Source organism: Nicotiana tomentosiformis, chromosome 7, assembly GCF_000390325.3.
Source record: "Nicotiana tomentosiformis chromosome 7, ASM39032v3, whole genome shotgun sequence".
In the NCBI taxonomy this organism is placed as follows: Eukaryota; Viridiplantae; Streptophyta; class Magnoliopsida; order Solanales; family Solanaceae; genus Nicotiana; species Nicotiana tomentosiformis.
The window spans coordinates 41,689,589-41,695,588 of NC_090818.1; positions in this window are offsets into that span (position 1 = coordinate 41,689,589).

Consider the following 6,000-nt stretch of genomic DNA (forward strand, 5'->3'; position numbering starts at 1 on the left):
AAATGAATGATTAAAGTTCTTTTTATCTATAGAAATACGAAAATTATGAATAACTCAAATAACGAAATATATTATTGCATATTTACTAATTGAGAATATCGTGAGGGTGAATATCATTTGAATATTTCTTCTAAAAATACATAACCAAAAGTTATCTCTTTACTTGATAGATTTTCATGTCTTAGTTCTATGTCTCTCAAAACTATCATATATTTTTTTATTTTACTATTTAAAAATAATTTTATATTTATTCATGAAGGATTAATTTTTTAAATTACAATATTGAAAAAATTATTGTGTATTTACTTTTAAAGAGGTAATATATGCTGTTTGATAATATTTTTTAAAGAAATTATAATTTTTAATTGTTTGAAAGTTAAGATGTTGGAGTTAATTTATATTTCATAGTAACTTTAACAGTATTGTATCATTTATACTTGTAAAATATGCTAAATATTTTATTTTATATGAGTTTTTCTTAATTCTTTTTAGTTTTCTTGAACTTTTAATACATCTTTTATATTTTATTATGTTATAATACTATATTATTAATTCATAAATTTAAAAGATTAAAGATCCGTTGGGCTTACGCCCCATGTCTCGAGGCCTTCACCTCGCCCCATATTAAGTAAAACGCCCCGTCTCACGCCTTTGCCTTTTAAAATACTGATTTCCATGAGCATATGAATCTGAAAAGAGAAACAAAGGAAAATAAAAATATAGTGTGTTTGTTAGCCGGGAACCTCCCTCTGAGCACATGGACTTGAAACTAAAATATAGAAAATCAAATTCATGAAAAGTTATAGCTCGTAAGTACAAAATAAATTAAAATTACCTTCCGATTAACACCAATAAAAAGGAAAACAATTAAGGTATACTATAAGAATAATCCTATTCTTACTAATGACTACAGATGCTACTTTAATGCATGTAGACTTCCTTGAAATTCTTCGTAAAAATTGCACGGGCGTCCTATTTGATCGCCCCCATTTAATCTATACTCACTTTTTAAAAAAGTTTTAATTTGTACCCACCTTTTAAACAACTTCATGCCTCTTTCTCATCTTCCTTCTACATCAAGGAATTATCCCCTTTCCTTTTCCAGACATGATTTTCCATATGAACTACTAATTCTTATACTACACATATTCACAAGCAACAATCAGTTTCATATCACAAAAAAAATGATTATATATATATATATATATATATATATATATATATATATATATATATATATATATATATATTGAACAGCTTGCAAAAGTTCTAGTTCTTCTTCTACTGCACTACTTCCGATTCTATATAACGATGCAAATATTAAACAGTTTGAAAAAAGAATAAAGAGGAAAAAAAGAAATTAATGTATGGCCAGAAACAAGAGAAAGTATTTTCGAGAATGCATGCTCCTAGAAAGGTATACAAACTAGATTTGGCTTAAGTTATATTTTAAAGAAAGACATAACAGAACTTTAGCTCTAAGAATGTTGAAATTCAGCAAATATAAATACAAACTTCAGCTCCTAGAATGCTGAAATTCAACAAATACAAAACAAACTTCAGCTCCTAGAATGCTGAAGTTCAGCAATTACAAAACAAAAACTTCAGCCAAAAAATGTTGTTGTTTTATTGAACTGAAGTTTGTCATTGCACTATGAACTGAAGTTTGCGTGATTGCCTTTGCAAGTCAGGCCAAACTTTAGGCAAAAATATATGAAGTTTTGCTTTGATAAGGCTACACTTCAGGCAAAATATTCTGAAGTTCAAACTTCAGACATAAATTTTTGCTACTTAAGGTCCGTATGTCTGAAGTTATCCGAAAAGTAGGTATGCTTACAATTATTTTGCAAAGCAGGTATAAGTTAAAAGGTGACCCAAAAACTGAGTATAGATGCAAATGCCCCAAATTCCTCTCGATGTTCAAACACATAAAACCATTAAAGGGAAGTTAGAACTGGAAGGAGGATAGCTGTAAAATTCAGTAAGAAATGAGACAATGGAAAAAGGAAAAATATTTTTTTGTTAATAAATTTAAGGGTCCTCAAAATTTAATACATATTATCACATTTATCTTAAGGGAATGGCAGCTTCCTGAAGAAAACTCCATGGGAATTCATTTATTTTGTGGTTCGTTTTTATCCTCAATGATAGCTATATCATGCAAAATCAACTATATAAGTAAAGTTAAACAACATGAAGGTTACGAAAACCAAGATATATCACTACTAGAAATTCGACAAAAACCGACCAAGGTCGACCGACCAACTTTGGTCGATCAAAAAACCGACCAAAGTTGGTCGGTTTTTCAAATTATTTTTTTTTTAATTTTTTTTTTACGAAACCGATCAACTTTGGTCGGTTTTCTTTGACGCAAAAATACGGGAAACTATTTTTGAGTCCCGCAAAATTTATGTTTCAAGAAACCGAACAACTTTGGTCGGTTTTTTAATTAAAATAAATAAAAATTAATATTAAAAAAATGACCAAAATTGGTCGGTTAATTCGGCCGATCATTTAAAAAAATCGACCAATTTTAGTCGGTTATTTTCGTGCGAAAATACAATTAAAGAGTATAAATCAAATAAAAGACAGTCTTAAAATAAAATGTACTAATGGTCTAGTGGTAGAATAGTATCCTGCCACAGTACAAACCCCAGTTCGATTCCCAGATGGTGAATTTTTTTATTACACAATTAAAATACCGACCAACTTTGGTCGAAAAAAACCGACCAACTTTGGTCGGGTTTTTTTTGCAATATTTTTATTTTTTTGAATTTAATTGACCGACCAAAGTTGTTCGGTAATTTCCAACCAACTTTGGTCAGTATGCCTTTCTGACCACAGAAATACCGTCCACACGTAAATGGTCGCGTTTTGGTCAGTTTCTGGCCATTACCGACCAACGTTGGTCGGTTTTTACCGAATTTCTAGTAGTATATAATAAGTTTTGTTGTTTAGATGTTATGTATTCCATGAAGATAAGGGGTTGATACATTTTAGCATGCATTGAAGGACTTTGACTTGATAAGGATGTGGCGAAACCAGAAATTTCTTCAAGGGTGTTCAAACTTGAAAGAAGTAAAAATAATTTCCGGCAAAAGGTATTCAATATATATTATATACCTCCAAAACCTATTATTTTACCTATATATACAGTGTAATTTTTCGACGAAGGGTGGCTAGTTGACCACTCTTAACTAAATGTTGACCACCCTTAACTAAATGTAGCTTCGCCCTTATTGAGATGCTTCAAAAACTTTCTTCAAATAGTAATTAAATATTCTGCTTTAATAGAAAAATAATCACTTAAGTAATCATACAACCAGGTGTATCCTCGTAAAGTTAGTTACCAATAGACAACAAACCAAAAGCACATCAATTGAAAAAAGCGCTAATGTATTTCTAACTTGGTTGTCTCTCTTCCTCCGTGTCACGACCCAAAATCGACTAAAGGTCGTGATGGCATCTAACACCGCCGTTAGGCAAGTCAACGGTGAATGATTAACTTATTTATTCATTTTAGTATTTGAAATCATAATTTTCATTAATTAAGGAGTATGAAATAGAAATTACAGGGTAAGTGATAATATTCACACGAACTACAATAATGAACAATCCCGTAAGAACCCCCAAAATCCGGTGTCACAAGTGTATGAGCATCTATTAATGATTACAATAATGATACAACATCCGTCTGAAATACAAGTTAGACGGGGAATATACATAACTCTGATGGAAACTCTGCATCCTGCGGATCGTATCAAGGAAGTGCAGCTTACCGTAAATTTCCCGCAACAACCGCGCCTCTGTACCCAGAGGACCACCAAAAACATATATGTATACTTGCATAATAAGTGCAGCAAGTGCAGCATGAGTACATAAATCAACACGTACCCAGTAAGTATCTAGCCTAACCCTAGAGAAGTAGTGACAAGGGGTCGACATCGATACTTACTAGTGGTCCAATAAGACAGATACAATAATAAGTAAACAGATATATTGTAGAGTAGATAAACGAGATAAACAAGTATGAATACTTGGTACAATCATTTTCTCAACAACAAGCTCAAACTCTCAATTAGCAGTTACCTCCTCCACCGGAGTATGTACATAAATAATGGACCTCACCAGATAGGTCGTCATAATTCAAATCAGAAAAACTCTTAGATACACTGGCTTTTTGGAAAAATAATACGCACGATTCCATAGGAGTATTTTATAGAAATGCCGAGGCGTACGACCCGATCCCATCATAATCTAATATATAACCATAGATATATCTATTATATTACCGAGACGAATGACCCGCTCCCATGAGAGTGTGGTATATAATCCTGCCGAGGCAAATGACCCGATCCCATAAAATGTGCGCACTGCCGAGGGTCGAACGACACGAACCATAGATGTATCTATCCTGTCGAGGAGAACGGCCTGATCCCATTAGGATAAAAAGTTTTGACGGGTCCTTGACCCCACTCACGAAGGGGCATGTGAGTTATAAGAAGCTTTGGGGAAACCTTTCGATGAGATCGCATAATGCAGGGAAATTCGTAAGAAGAGTACAATTATTCGTGGCTAATCACGAAGCCCGTTGAATCTATACAATAGCGAGTCTATCGCTCTACACAAGTCTAGTCTCAAGTCGTAATGTAAAATAAAGGAATTTAATAGACAAGGGACAGCTCAAATAGTATAGCTATAGTATGGTGTGAACCTAAGTCTACTCGGACAATAACATGAATTTAGCTACGTACGGACTCTCGTCACCTTGTGCTTAAGTAGCCCCCGCAACAAGTAGCACATATCAAATACATCACCTAGGGGTAGTTTCCCCCTCACAGAGTTAGACATAAACTTACCTTGCTCCGAAGTTCCATAACCGGCTCCAACGCTACTCTAACACCTCAAATCGATGCCCGTCGCTCTAAAACTAGTAAAATAATGTGCAAATCAATAACAATATACTCTAATACTCATAATAAATTAATTTATAACAATCCCCAACTCCGCCCGAAAAGTCAATAAAGTCGACCCCAGGCCCACGTGCCCGGATTATGAATATTGTTGAAAATAAATATTACCCATAATTTATATGGTCTATATCCAAAAAATCATCTAATTTCATCCATGAATCGACCCTCAAATCAAGGATTTACCATTTCTGAACTTTGAGGCTCAAAATCTCAATTTCTACAATCCAAACACAGATAAAAATAATAACCAATAGAAAAAATCATGGAGAAACATCAAAACAAAGGTTGGATATTTAACCCTTGTTGATACGAGAACAACGATTCGAAAATCACCTCAAACGGAGTTTTAGAACTCAAGATATAAAATTCTTGGTTTAAAACACTGTCCAGATGATATTTCTTCATCGCCTTCGCGGGAGACCTTCGCGTTTGCGACGAGCAATTTTTCGCGTTGACCGGTTAACCCAGAAATCCTTCTTCGTGTTCGCGGAACCTCTCTCGCGTTCGTGAAGAATAAAGCTTCGCACCATAAACCAACAATTTTGTTTGATACAAAAATGGGCATAACTCTCTCATACAACATCAAAATTCAACGATTCTTGCTGTTATGGCTCCGTAATTACGATACGGATCTAATGGTTTAATCCAATCACAAATCAAAGATTGTTTTCTCAATATAGTACCCTTTATGCACAAAACAAACGGCGCTGAAACATCAAATAAGAGCGCGACACAACCCACACACCTCTGAAACACACTCGAGGCCCCCGAGACCCAGTCTGATTACACAAACCAGTCCCAAAATACAATAAGAACTTATTCGATGCCTCAAATCACATCAAACAAGTTCAAAATCATAAATCGCGCCTCCAATCAAACTTATAAATTTCCAAATTTTTAAAAATTTTATATCTTGTGTCGAAACATATCAAATCAATTCGGAATGACTTAAAATTTTGCACACAAGTTCCAAATGACATCACGGACCTATTGCAACTTCCAGAATCTAGATCCAACCCCGATATCA